The following is a 478-nucleotide window of genomic DNA, read 5'->3' on the forward strand; positions in this document are numbered from 1 at the left end:
AAGATTCCTCACAGTGGTGCTGGAGGCCAGGGTGATCCCATCCAGAGTTACTATCTCTTTGGATAATGCGTCACGGAGGTGCTTGGGCCCCAGAACAATAACTTCAATTTTATAATTATTAGAAATTTAAGATATTAGAAAATTACAAGTCATCCAGGTTTTAACATTCTGAAGGCACATTTGAAGTTTAGTTAACTGATTAGTTTCATCTGGCTTGATTGATAGATATAATTGAGTATCATCTGGATAACAATTAAAGTTTATGGAGTGTTTCTTGATAACATTGCCTAAAGGAAGCATATATAAAGTGAACAGGATTGGACCGAGCACTGATCCTTGTGAAACTCCATGACTAACTTTGGCGTGCATGGAGGATTCATCGTTAAGATGTACAAACTGAGATCCAAGCAAAGCAGTCCAAACACACATCTGGTTTTACAGCTGTTTAAAAAGTTCCTGAGTTTAGAGATAAGTCAGT

Source organism: Etheostoma spectabile, chromosome 16 (assembly GCF_008692095.1).
Source record: "Etheostoma spectabile isolate EspeVRDwgs_2016 chromosome 16, UIUC_Espe_1.0, whole genome shotgun sequence".
Taxonomy (NCBI): domain Eukaryota; kingdom Metazoa; phylum Chordata; class Actinopteri; order Perciformes; family Percidae; genus Etheostoma; species Etheostoma spectabile.